At 34.2% G+C, this 14,226-nt stretch overlaps 1 protein-coding gene across 1 annotated transcript in view; it reads left to right on the forward strand.

Moving 5' to 3' along the window:
- UNC13C (unc-13 homolog C) overlaps positions 1-14,226 on the forward strand; it is a 212,384-nt gene that overhangs the window by 64,970 nt on the left and 133,188 nt on the right. The window lies entirely within an intron of this gene.

A 14,226-nucleotide genomic window follows, 5' to 3' on the forward strand; every position in this document is an offset into this window, starting at 1 on the left:
TAATAATATCAGTCTAATATTTGAAATCTGAAGGGTCAAGGGAAAAAGATCTTGCAGTTGCTCAGAGAGAATGTGGCAGAAACCTGTATATTTTGTTTGGTTGTCTCTAGATAGAATTATCTTACTTTCAGTTCTAGGAGTTCCTTCCTTTCCAGAAAAACTCTTTTTCCTATTTTGAATACTTTTTTATTATTCAGTTTGGAAAGGAAAAACAGTAAAATCCACTGGTAAAATTTATCGGTTATATTAGTTAACTGTTTAAAAGGGATATTACACTCTTGCTGGTGTGCTATAATAAGCAGTTTGCTATAGTTACGCTTTGTTACAAAGACAATGTGATGGGATCAAATTATCTAATTTATCTTCCACCTTTTCATTTGTACATCTTCAAGGCTATACAAGAGATTTTAGATACCATGAAGTTTTCCCGTTTAGATTCCTGTGTTTTGGGGTTTTTTTCCCCTAAAAAATAGTAATGGTATTTTACTAATTTGCTTAATATAATTCAGATGATGCTGTGGATGGTATATTTAGAGTAACATTTGTACTTATTGATAAACCTTAAACAAATTTTGGAGCACTCTCCATCTTTTCAGTGGCTTAGGTAGTTTCCATATAGTTTGTCATACCTCAAAGTTTTGGATTTCTTCCTTTTTCAGCTCATAGAAACTTCAGGATTGCTGTAAAAGTGTGAGGAAATTTTGCTGTAAAAATGTGGCATTGTGCAGAATTAATTGCTACATTAAACATTTTAAATATTGTAAGAGATAATTGACGTGGGATATTTATTAACATGATTTTTGACATTGGAATAAAATTACAGTATTCTTCTCTTGGCCTGAAAACCACACATTGCTTTTACTTCGATCAGCTGCAGTTTTCTCATAAGGTCAAAAAGGTGGAAAGTATCTCAGGACAAAAATTATAAAAACTTTTGCCTTGTATATTGATCAGTACTATTTCTTACTATCCCAAAAGAACCAGTCCTTTTTTGAATGGGATTTTCTAAGTACATTTTTACATTTTACATTTTAAAAATAGAACCATGTAAGTGGTGTGAATTTTCTTTCCTGATTTCCAAATGCAAAACATTAGTATTTCTGTTTGAATGATATTTTTTGTCAACATGAAACTAACACATCTGAAGGAACTTTGTTTCTCTTGATTAGATTACTGATTTGAATACTTTTTCAGCAACGCATTAGACACAAAAACATTTACCAAAACTCTCTATGATCATTTTCACATTATTCTTCTGTTGGATTCATTGAAGGCTTTCATCAGATCCATTGAAACTGTGCTAGCAAATTATGACAATAACCTTTTGACTTGGTATATGACAATTTATATTTGGTGTCTTTTGAAAAAATTAATATGTATCAGGACCAGAAGGCATCACTGAGGCAGCTTCCAATATTTGCCTCAAATTGTCTTTGCCATATTAACAAAGAAAGTATATCCTTCTTTTCTCTTTTGTGTTATGCAATGCCAATTCATTTTTAGTCATAGGTTTTGATGGCTTCAAGTTTGAGTAATTTATGATTTGATGCACCACTAATAGTAACGAATCTCACCACTGAGAAGCAGGAATCTGATGTCTTAAAAACTACATGGTAAGCTGTGGTCTACTGAAACTAAGAATGATCATACTCACAAGATATGTGTTCAAGCTTGGCACAAAACTTTGGGGTTTATGTCTTAAAAAAAAAAAAAAAAAGCTGTTCATAACTTTCAACAACTGTTTTTGAGAAGTTTGGCATATAGGTCACTGCAGTTTTCAGAACTAGTAAGAGAACAATATTTAACATCAAAATTAGTTCAAATTATTGAAATACAGTGTAGAAACTAACATTCTTAGATACCTTTATAGGTCCTGTTCAGTGCAGACTTTTTTATTACATTCAGTGCTGTATTTCTAAAGAAGAAATGTGTTGGTTTGGTTTTTTTTTTTTTTTTTCTCTAGAAAAATCAGAAATCTGAGACCAAAAGTAAAGCTAGTCCAAAGTTGTCTTGGATTTAGCATCTGTGTTTTTTAATGACCAAATTTTGATCACTGAACATGGTTGGGCTTTCATTGCTTAAACTAGAGAGTTATTTCTTAACAGAACCGAAATCCTAAGGAAGATTTTCAATTTCATATGATTTTTTCCTTATCTCCCCTTCTTTAAGTAATCTACTACTTCTTGCTCTGTTACCTTTTATTGTTTTCCTCTCATATGAGTAAGCTTAATAAGAAAAAGCTCATTCTGTCATATTGCTTACAAACTGCAAAACCAGAAGAGAAATAGTTTAACATCTAGTTATTATGTAGTTTAGGAATAGCATTTTGTAAACAGACTCTGTGAATGAAGGCACTGACAATTAAGTATTGATACCTATGCATGTAGGAAGCTGCATGTGACCATACAGTTTTGCTGTATGCAATACTTTCCTTAGCCAATTACTTAATGACAGTTTCCTAATAGTATAGGACTTAGAAAAGTAGTGTACAAGAGTATGTAGAATTCTTACTTTTTAATGGGTTGCACACAAAAAACAATCAGATAGATGTAAGAAGACCTTTTGCCACTGACAAGGATTATACAGACAGAAGTTGCTCTTTTTATGCCATCTCTTCCATTCACAGATGAATAAATTCAAATATGGAATTCTCTGAGAATAAGATGTGTCAATCCCTTGTACAGACATCCTGTAGCCACTGCATAAGACTACTTCAAATGATTGACAGTAGCTCAATACTAGCTTATGTTTTTAGATTAAACCTTACTACTTTTGCTGACAAAGTTTACACCGGGCCTTTATTCCCTTTGCTGACTGAAGTATCTTTGTGCAAGCCTCTGTTTCACTAGGCCTCCCTGAAAACAGTGATGCAATTTTCATTTAACTTTTAATTCAGCTGAAGAATCCTGACATCTCAAAGATTGTTGTGGCTCTGGTTTAATCACACTTTCTATTCTACTCCTGCATGCAAAAACTAATCCTAAATTCTAAGATCCCTCAGCCCTCCTCACTGCCAGCATTGCTGGTTGCAGCCTTAGCTATGACTCCTTTTCCCTCTTACGCTCCCCAAAAGGCATTGCTGTTCAAAATGAGGGAAGATTCTTCCTCTCACAACCCTTGATTACCTCAGTTTATCTATATAGAAATATCTCAGTTGCCTCTCTTCTACCTTACTCTCTCCTCTCTCTCACAACACAATGCTGTGAACCCACTGTATATGCACCAGCATATCCCAGGTCCATGGCACAGACTGTAACACTTCATTCTCTGCAATGATCTCCACTTACCTGCATGGAATGAGAGAAAAGCCAGGACTAGAAAGAAAAGACAAAGACCAAATAGAGTTTTCCTGGGGCTTATGCTACTTTGTTAAAAGACAAAAGCTCCACCTTTCCTATTTTTTTCCATGCCAGTATCAAATATTTTCTTCATTTTATTTTTCTTCATTTTACTGAAGATGAGACACTTTAGAATCCATCCTTTCAGTATTTTTGTAAAGAACACGGAGATCAGCTGGGTTTTTCATCATGTATATGGATCTAGGCTAGTACTGTTTTACTTTTCCCAAACACTACTTCTGTATTAATTCACTGCTTGCCTGATGACATATTACCACATGGCCTAATTCATTCTGAAATTTGCTAATGGTACACAGATGATGCTGCATCCAGATGCTTACTCCTTTCCTTCAGTGGCATGTTCTCAATGGTAAAACAAATTTATTTTTCTTGGATTCTCTGACAAATTCAAATAGATAATTGTTATGCAGAATATCTTCAGAAGCACACCAAAAAAATAGTCAACGTTACTTTTTTTTTTTCTTGACTTGAATGATAACTTGTGTGCCTTCAACTTCATTATCTTTCATGTCAGACTGCTGTTGGGTTGTTATTATTGGAGGTAGGGAGGGAAGTAGACAATTTAATATATAACCTACATATCATGAACAATTTGTCTATGGCTGTGGTGTTTAATGTTCCAAAGACTATACACAAAGACTAATATTTCACTGTCAGTACAGCAATATTGCCCGGTTTGTTAATTCTAGTAATGTAACTATTCTCCTGTTGTTCAACAAAATTTGATCTCACAATCCAGATCCACATATTAATCTTTACTTCCAGCTGACAGCCAGAAATCTGTGTGTACTTCTTATGGTTGTCTTAAATGTTATTAGAAAGATTTAATTTCTTGTACAGACAATTTGTGCATAGGAGAATTTTTAGTTCATATCCCCAAAGTTCAGGCTGTTTCAGTAAAGATGCAAGAAAAAGTACGCAGTTCTGCACGAATAAGATTGAGATGTGTATTTTCAGCGCATATATGTATTAATGGAGCTGTATTTTCCCATTGGGTCTCCCAGTGGTTTCTACCCCACTTAAAGCTGAAATGTATCTTCCCAGGCAGGTGTACATTTATTGTTTATCTGTCTGTGAAATATGAGAATTTGGTGGGTCATCTTTTCCATGTCTCTACTGGATATTGTTCACCTATGTGTTCATATTGTGCATCAATCCACTTCTGTACTGTTACCTTTTAGTTTTTGTCTGTGTACTCGAAATTATTATTTTTTTTATTTAGTTCTGTAATTTCTTTCCTTTATATAGTGCTTCTAACTAAATATTTATATTGGGGAAAAAACTAATTAACAGTATCTTAAAATGTTTTAAAAAATATAAAATGCTATGCCCAGTCTACTACCAGGATTAACATGGAAATAATTTGCCTACAGACCCTCTTCAGTTGCTTCCCGCCCACCCCTCCTGATATATGTAGGAGTCCAGTGACTATTACCTTTAGCCTTCTGTATGTGCCTGTATCCACAGACTACCAGTCTTCAGCCTAAATGGGAGTGATCAGAATTATTGATGTAGCCCTTCTTTAGCATATTACCTTGTTCATGCATTTTTCTTCTGTCTTCTCACCAAACACAGGCTCATATCTGCTCTAAGCTCCTTCATCACATCCTTTCATACTATTGGTTCCTCCCAAGTTAAAAAATACGTTCTTTGTTGTCATTCTCTTCCTTTGAACCCCACACCTCAGCAATCCTGACATCTCAAACCACTGCAAGGCCACTGCTACCTGTTCCAGCCAAACCCTTGCCAAAGCTGCTTTTCTCCCTGCTTCCCTTTAATTTTCAAAAAGAAAGAAAGAGTCACTGTTTATCCCAAATTATCCAAAGAGGTAACCATTGGACCCAGATGGATTAGAAGTTTGATAAAAGGTTCACAAGTCCCTCATAAATTGAGAATTGATATAGCCTTAGTGGAGTATAACTGGAGAACAATTCTGAAAAATGAAAGCAATGCTGCAACTGTGGAAAGAATTATTCTTTCCCTCAAAAAAATTAAAACATGGATCTGAGATTTTAGTGATGGGTTGGATGTTTTGGTTTGTTGATTGCTGGAACATGTTGGGTTTTTTTTTCCTTTTTCTTTTTCTTTCTTGTTGAGAACTGTTTTGCCTATAACTATGCTTAATCACATCAGGAATATGAGGAGAGCAATTAGTGGTGCTACATGGTTCATGTAAAGTACTGCAGAAGTAGAAGACATGTATAGTTTTTCTTCTAGAAAAATAATTCAAGAACATGCTAATTCATGTTGAAATACAGAACACTGACTAATAAACAACATAAGACTCAATGTCCTGCAGGTAAAGCAACTGCTTCAGATAATTCCTTGGATTATAGTTGACTGTTGCCATAAGGAACACATTAATTTCTCATGCAGAAAACAGGGTATATCATAATTTCACTAGATTCTTATAGAGAAGGGTACCATTTTATGATGAAATAACCTGGAAACATCTTGCCTTATGGTTTCTTTCAATGTCATTTATAAGCTGATCTGTTAAAATATCTACTGGTAATCAAAAGGCAATTGGAAGGGGGTTTTGATGCATATTAACCTAAAATCACTGTTAAACTTGTGGATGCTGAGTGTAAACAATATAATGGGATTTTTAGGACATAGCTAACTAGAAACACTCTAGATGCCAGACTGTATCTAGCAGGTTTACCACAGTTGTCTTCTCTACAGAGTATGTATTCTATCAATATTACTGAAGTGAGAGAGTACTTTCAGATATTGATATCTTCCTAGTTTTTTGAAACTGAAATATTAGCCAATAACTAGTCTCAGCCTTCCCCCAGTCAACATATCTCTGATCCTTGGAACCTCTCTTGTTTCAGCAAAGGTTTTAATAAATGTGTTATTTGTATTTCAAAATAGTTAAAGACTAGGAGTAACAAATTTGGGGTTTGTTTCTTTTTGGTAATGCTTCAACTGATAATCACTAATATAGCTCTATATGGTATTCATGTTTGGGTTTCCTCCCATTTTTTCAGATCAGGTAAGAATTCTTGTCTGGTTCAGCTGGAATTTATTTTTTTTCAAATAACAAAACAATTTTTTTTTTTGGTACAGTTTGCTGGTAGATTGCATGGCTGATTTTCCACTCCCTGATAAAGCATTTTGTACTTCATCTGACAAGGTCTGAGTAAGGAAATCACATCTCACTTTCCAGCATTTTGTATACTGAGAGTACTAGACATCCTTCATTAAAATTACTCATTATAATAATAAAGAAAAGGATGCTTACATTTGATGATAATAAAGAAAAAACATTCTGGAATTATTTAGTGAAGGACTTTAGTCCTGAGTAACTGTGTGTTTGAGGTAAAAGTCGCATATTTTTCTTCAGTATGTGATAGTGCTGCCTTAAATACGTAAGGTAGGTGAAACTTAGACTTTGTTTACATTGGCATTTTGTCCCAGATACAGGCAACTAAAGAACAACACGATACTTCAGTGGAAGTAACATAAATTCCCAGTAATAAGAAGGCATAAGAAGTCCTTGGTGTCTCATTTTTTTTCTATGATCTTTACTATGCACTTATTGAATGCTGGAAAAAGAAGAGGCAGGAAGTATTATTTTCTTATACGAGTTCATCTGGTCAATGATTCATTGCACAAAAGAAAACAGATAGTTTCCTTTTTAAACAGCAGTTTCAAAATTGCAGTTCTTCCCTGAAGTCTGGTTTGTTTCTTTAATCTCTTAAAAGTATTCAGGTGAATAAGTACATACATGTAAGGACTCTCTGACATTCTTGTACTTCAGCAATTAAAAAAGTTGAGGACAAGTTGCAGAACCAGCTGGTAGAATACATAAACTTCTTGATTGTAGCTACATTACTGCCCTAGTATTGTCAGAAGAGATGGTGAAGCTCATTTAAAACCAAAATATTTCATGTCATTAATATTTTGTAGATGATAATTGGAATGAGTTTTAGTAATACATTTTTTTAAAAAAAAGAAAGAACGAAATGGACATTTCTTGACCATATATAACTTTTAAGCAAATATTTGTGATATTGTACAAATACACAGGGAAAAAATCAGATCTAGATGTTTCTGCTAAGCTGCACTTGAGCTGAAAATCATAATGAAAAGATTGGAGGAGGAGGTACAGATTAAGTAGAAAACTAAGCTATTTATAGACACAGAGGTGTGAGTTATGGCAAATTACTGACTGAGCATAAATTACCCCACTAATGTCATAATAAAATATCTTTATATTATATACTTCTCTGTCTTGGTTCTGTCATTCTTGCTGTTCCCTCAAAGGCCATGTCCTTTTCTTTCTTTGGTAACACCATCAGCATTCTTAATTCAGACATAACTTTTTCTCCCAGGAAAAGACTATTAGTCATTCTTGAATTTGGATTCTTTTTTCCTTGCTATATGCTACTCCTTAATGATCAGTGGGAGTCCAGTAAGAACCTCAATTTTAGTAATATTTTGTGTTATAGAGAAGAATAATAGATGGAAGTGATTTTATAGACATTGCATGTCAGAAGTAGCCCTTTGTGGCATAAGGATGCCTTATACATGTGGTGAGTTTTATTCACTGCTGATAGAATTGCTCCTGAGTAACAAAGAGCCCTGAGAATCTGAGTTTCTGGCTTTATCTCTTAGGTTTTGTACATTTACTTTTCACAACCCCAGAAATGTTATTTTATTTCTATCATGCTTTTGCTGAGATTTGTAGATATGTCTGGAAGTTGTAATTTAAGTCTACCTTGATCTTTATGTTCTTGAAAAGAAAATTCTAATATCAAAACCCTGCACCAAAGACTGTTTATGTGAAAATAGAAAGGAAATGCATAAATACACTATGAATCCCTCTCCCTTTCTTACAGAATGGTGCAGGTGCATCACAAGGAGGTATGGGAGAAAGACTGTCTCCTAGATTTAGAGGATAAGAGTTAGGATAGTGCTTGGAAAGTGGTAATACTCTTAAGGGTTAAAATAAACTCTCCTATACTCAAGATAAGTGTTTTACCCACTCAACGAAGATATGAAAGGGAATACCATATTTTTCTCTTTTAACTACAAGGAACTCTACAAACAAAACCAGATGATTTTAATTTGGGAATTTTCTGTGCAAAAAACTGTGTCAATATGGATTTGATGCATTAGGATAATTAGATTAAAATCCTAAAGATTGTACTTTAAAAAAAAATCCTAATTACAGAAATAATTTGAATTAGATTCTTACCTCTCCTTGCATATCTGTCAAACTTCAGCAATAACTACAAGTTAGTAGAACTGCTTACTCCTTGCTTAGCTTTTCAAGAATCACTGTTTGAAATTTTACAATCAAGAATGATGTGTCTAGTTTTGCCCTGAGAGGCTCGAAACTCTTTTCATCTGCTTACTAGCTAATACCAAATCCAATTAAATTTGTCCTCTTTATTTTCAAGTTTTTGTTCCTGCTTCTCTGGCTTCAGATCCAATGTCTCTGTTTTGCTGATTTCTCTACTTCTATTTCATCCTTTCTCTTAACTCTTAGATGAAGTGTGCTCTAGTTGTCATCCACACCCATAAAGAACTCAGCCTCCCAGATTCCAAATCTTTTCTGCACTTTTCATATTGATTTAACTCTCCTTGGTTTATGTTTAACTGTCTTATGAAAGACTTTCTGATCCAGCATGCGGTGCAGAAATAAATTGTCTTGACTGTCATTAAAGAAGTTTTAATTTGGATGATATCCAGACTGAAACATATATGGGCTGGGAATAGTCAATTATGTATTCCTGTGTATGTATTTCTAAATCCATGTGATACCCTATCTGCAGAAATCATTAATTAATCAGAGGTGGAAATGTAGTAAAACTGTTTGGCCATGATTCCATGATGATACAGCATGCTGAAAGTTCACAGCTACAGAAATATCTGAATCTAAAAGAGAAATTAAGGTGTTTTTTTTTGGGGGGGGGAAGGGGGGTGGGTGGGGTGGGGTGTGGTTAAGATACAGTCTCACCACCTTCATTAGGGTGTCACTGATGTTTCAGCATTGCTTTTAATCTGTTTTATCTCTTTCTGCTCTGGGAGGTTTATATTCTTATTTTGATTAGATGCTATGATCCTATGATAATGACAACCACAGAGATGCATATTGTCAAAGGTAAACTAAGCATAGTATGTTATTACCTCATCTGGTTCTAGGAAGGTCTATATCCTGTTTTTGAAAATGAATTTTTCTTGCAGAACTTCCTCTCCCCACCTTAGAAATTCTCACAAGCTTTATGCAAATTGGTTTTTTTCTTTCTCTTGTTGGCCTCTTTTCATTATGACCATGTTGATACTGAGGAAACCGTTTACATAGGCTTCAAGGATAGTAGAGGGAATTCGGAATGAGTCCTTGGTTTTATGATATTGCAACAGTTCTGCTAAGGGAGCATTAATTTTGAGAAGGATGTTCATATTTTTCTCTTCCCTGTAAATACTGAGACCAGATTCTCCTTCCAGACAATTTTTGCAGCACTGTGAATACTCTGTCTTCATTAGTGTTACTACTGATTTGCTCTGGTGTGAAGTTCAAGAATATCAACAAATGTAGTTTTAATGCTGTTTTGCTGATGCTTGGTTTTTAATAACTTTTTTTCGTTTGGGCCTTAGGAAATAATTTTAGTGCAGGAAGTGGTGGTGGGTGTTGCTTGTTTGTTTTTTTCCAAAATATAGAAAAAAAAAATAAAGGAAGAAAGTTTCCAAGTTGAAATTGTAGTGCTTTGGGGCCACATTGCCCAAGGCTAGCATAATGTTCGTTTGGTTGGCTAGCATCAGCTCCCTGTAATGTGACAAGAGGCATCATGGGAAAAAGAAATGAGGTCAAAACTTCTGTGCAAGCAACTTTATTTCTTCCAAAAGCTGCAATGGCTCCAGAGACCTGTTAGCACAATTTAGAATATTTGTTGGTCTGCTTTGTCTTGCACCTGGGGATGAAGTATTCAACAAATTTCTGATCAGAAGGCAGGAGGAGACTCAAATCTGTATTCCCAAACCCTGTTTTGCTACCTCAGCCAGAATCTATGAATATCTGTCAATATATCCTAATGTGTGATTAATTCATGTCTTTACAATAGAAATATGATTAACAAACATAATTTCAAAATTTTCATTATATGAATATGTATACTCATTTGAGCACATACTGTGTCAAAATTTGAGTGAATATATTCCTGTAATATAGCTTAGTCTACCCCAACATTTTCTGACAGCCTTTTGAATTGGCCAGGATAGCAGGTTTTCTTCTATGGAGGGATTTGGCTTATTTTTTTTTTGTTTCTTAATATGGTATTTTTAGCTCATATTAAGACTCTTTTAATCCAACTTTCATTTTCAGAGAAAGTACTAGGTATTTCTTTAGTAGCATTTTAATATACTGAGGACCAGAAAAAGCTGTAAATTCAGTCCTATAATTACTTCTATAATACTGGAGTTTTCTCCTAGTATTCATATACAATTTTAGATCTCCAATTCCAGTTTTCCACTCCAGCACATATTACTTATTGCTACCCAAGTGTGGATTTATGGATCTTCAGACAGTGTGGCTGTCTCATAATTATTTTTATTAACTTACATGGTTCCATTTTTATGTTTTACCAAAGGCCACTGCATTCTCCTTGCACTGAAAATGTACTTATGCTTTTCTCCCTTTCATATTCTGTTGGGTTTTGGGTGACATTTTGAACTAATGAATTTACAAGCTCCCAGTTTATCTACAAATAAATAAAAAACTCAGTTCCCTAGTGAGTGAGTCCTGACTTGGTAAAACTCTAGAATAATTAGATTTCTGTTGTCTAATCACTGGCAGAAATTAAATGAAGCCAATTGATTGTTTAGGATGACAGCTTATTTGATTAAGTATTTGTGTGTGAACCTAACACATCACTGTATTTTGTATTATATCTAAAGAGAGTCAATGAAAACAGGTTCATACAAGACTGACTCAAAACTATGAAGTAGAACTGATCAACTATAGGGAAAAACTTCTTGCTGCTGTCTCAGGCAGCTTGTTCATGCTACAGGCAGTTTCAAAATTTCAGATGTAGTGTATCATGCATGCACTGAGCTTTTGTTTGAGTATAGAGAAAAATGTGCTAGTGGGTAAAAGATAAGAAATATAATTTAACCAAAACTAGACCGTTCCAGAAAGTATAGGAGTATTTGAACAGTTCCTTTTAAATTCTTTGTAGGAATTAGAATAATTAATGATGCCCATGTGACAAGTTTATATCATTTATACATTATCTTGTTCTTTTGTCTACAAATATCCTTTGGTCCAACAGGCCTCTATGATCTACAGAAAATCTTCACTGGGTCAGTCACAGATGTTAATATCTTTTATCCAATACAGTGAATACCACAGAAATTATTAATCCACCGTAAGGCCATTGATATAAAGGCAGCTTCTAGTCCTTCATTCCTTACTGCCCTGGTAAACGATACCATGACATTCTATCACTGAAATATGATTAAAAAAAAAAAAATTTCAAATTTAGCTGCTTGTTAGTCAACTACTTATATTTTTTTTTAATGACCATGACTACTTTGATGTCAAAAGTAAGTTTATGCACAGAAGTGCTAGCAATAATATCAGCAATTTAGAGCCAGACCATTATGAAAGAACGTTCTGAATTCTTTTCTGATTAAAGGAGTTTCAACAAGAAGAATATCTAATACTGTTGTCTCATATTTATTAGTATAGAGGAATTTATTGATATCTCTCTCTTAGAGACTGTAGGCTAAGCTTTACTTTTTCAAAATCTTGAGAATAATCCCCTTTGTACATTGGGGTTTTTTTCAGCACCTAGAACAAGGAATGCATTCTTCCCATATATTGGGTTTATATCTTTAATTAGGTTTGGTCAATATGGATAAAAATGAAACTGCAAACTCTTTTCTTAAAGCTCAAAAATTACTTTCAACTTTTGCAGAATAAGAACTTATCTGTGAGCTAATAGGTTATCATACAGTAAAGTAGAGCCTAGGCCTTGTCCTTTAGCTAAATGCGAAAAATGTTCTGGGGAGTATGTAAAGGTCATGTTTATTTAAATCTTTCATTTGGAAACTAGTATCATAATAGCAGCTCACATCCCTTGCAAGAACTTTAGTTAGGCCCCTATAATAGGAAATTATTATCTGTATTCAGAGTATTACCCACAGTACACCCTGTTAGCGTAATGCCAGTTAATGACATGCAATTTAACAAACTTCCTTCAGGAGCCTATCTATTAACAATAAAGCACCTCATAACTTGAGGCAGAGAGAGAACATCCAAAGGCATTTTCACTGTACTCAACTTCTAGAGATCTTGATTTTTTTTTTTTGACTGCAGTCTCTTAAGCAAGCAATCTTCTGAATCTGTTTATGCCCTTATTCTTCACTTTATTGTAAGTGAGATCTGTGACTCAGTCCTGCACAGTGCCATTTTGAAGAAAAGGATTTGAGGAGGTTTGGCATCTTTCAAGATCAAGCAGTTTAATCCAACACCAAATGTCTGCTTTCTTTTAGAATAACAATATACAATTTAAGGATGAAAGCATCAGTTAATTTCTGAGCCATGTTATGAGTATAAAATATATCTGTTACTTTCTTTGCAAGAGAAAGGGTGAAAATTCATTGTCAAACAGGATTTCCCTGAAGAACATCAATGCTTGAGATGTTCAGAAGTTCTACTAGGAAATAAAATTTACTCTCCTACTATTTTTATTCCTACCAGCTATGTGAAACTAATTGTTGCTTTGTGACATGATAGTGAAATGTGATTTTTTTTTTTTTATATATAATGGGAAAAGGGACATAATTTATGGAAAAGCTTTAATAGTTATAATTTATTTGGGAAAATGATTGCATTTTCATGATCTAACTTTGGCACCATATGAAAAAGAATACTGAGTTACTAAGATGAAAGATCTTTGAAGTTTAAATGGTTGATGGTGCTGGGAGAGCTAGGCATAGGGCTTTTAGAATTCAGTCTTAGTCCTATGTGAATTTGTGGAGAAAGATTCTTGGCTCTACAGGGATTTTAAAGTTAAACCCATCAATTTGGGGGGATTGAATCTTGTGTATATAAGTGTAAATATTACAAGATCTTTATCAAGTATTTACAGGTATGTTGAACTAAAAGATTAAAGGAATGTGTAGATGTTCCTGAACATCATGTTTAATCTTTAAAAACCCATATGAGAAACAATGTTCAGAGTGTCTTTGTTTATCAGAAGATACAAGAAACTGGTTTTGTTCCCCTTGTGGGATTTATTTGTGTATCAACAGCTCCAAATGTATAACATCTAACTTACTTTTGAACCTCAATATTTGGCAGCTGTGATAAATACTTCATCGCAGTAATACAATCTGTAGGACTGGAGTGCGCAGCAGTATTTTCTGACGCATTATTTCTTGTATTAGCTTTAAGAGTCAACAAATCTCTTGATGCTAATTGATCTCTTGTATCCAAGGCACAGATTTCAGTGTTATCCATGCCACAATACCTATTGATTTTGCCCCAAATGTTTGTTTCCGCCCTGTGGTTTTGTAAATTTACTTCTGATTCCATCTTAGGGATTTGTCCCCTGCTATGTAAAAGTACTCTTTGATCTTAAAGATAGCTTCTCAAATTCCTTTTGCAATTTTATTCTACTTGGAGAACTGCCCACTAAGTAGTCTGTTAGCCCAGATTTGTTCATTTCATCACTTTTCTGGTGTAACTATGCTTGTGTCTTTCATATTTTAGCAACAGAACTTTGGGCAAGAAAGAAGCCCCATTTATCTGCAGATCAGAAGCTGGACCTGTCTGTAGTACTGATACTGCCAAATATAAAGTTTCACCAGAACTTCAAAGTATGGGAATTACTGAACAGAAGGTGAACAAATA

This window comes from Tyto alba, unplaced genomic scaffold (assembly GCF_018691265.1).
Source record: "Tyto alba isolate M040663 unplaced genomic scaffold, T.alba_DEE_v4.0 Super-Scaffold_41, whole genome shotgun sequence".
NCBI classification, from domain to species: domain Eukaryota; kingdom Metazoa; phylum Chordata; class Aves; order Strigiformes; family Tytonidae; genus Tyto; species Tyto alba.